Below are 393 nucleotides of genomic sequence, written 5' to 3' on the forward strand. Positions count from 1 at the left end.
CTAGCGATACGGTCACTTTGATGTATAAATATGTATTGTCATGCACCCCACCGTCACGCTTGTAGAAGCATATCTATGTAATTACGCAAAACAATAGCTAAAGCCAATCTGTTCAGATTTCAGAATAGGCGCGTTTGATTACACACAAAAATAGAGAGAAAAGTCCGGTCACGTGATATGTAAATTCACCTGTGGCAGTGTTGCATGCGAAGTCACCGCTGCGCCGGAGTGTGATGCGATGTATGGAGCTTGAAAGTACTTCCTGCTAGGGTACCTCATTGTATAATTATCACATCGTGTTTATCGGATTAGTTTATCGCATAGATAACACTGTCCAGTATATGATAAACATATTTATTCACTAACTCAATGACATATCTATATATTCACATG

This window comes from Haliotis cracherodii, unplaced genomic scaffold (genome assembly GCF_022045235.1).
Source record: "Haliotis cracherodii isolate W230 unplaced genomic scaffold, xgHalCrac1.p SCAF_8, whole genome shotgun sequence".
Taxonomy (NCBI): Eukaryota; Metazoa; Mollusca; class Gastropoda; order Lepetellida; family Haliotidae; genus Haliotis; species Haliotis cracherodii.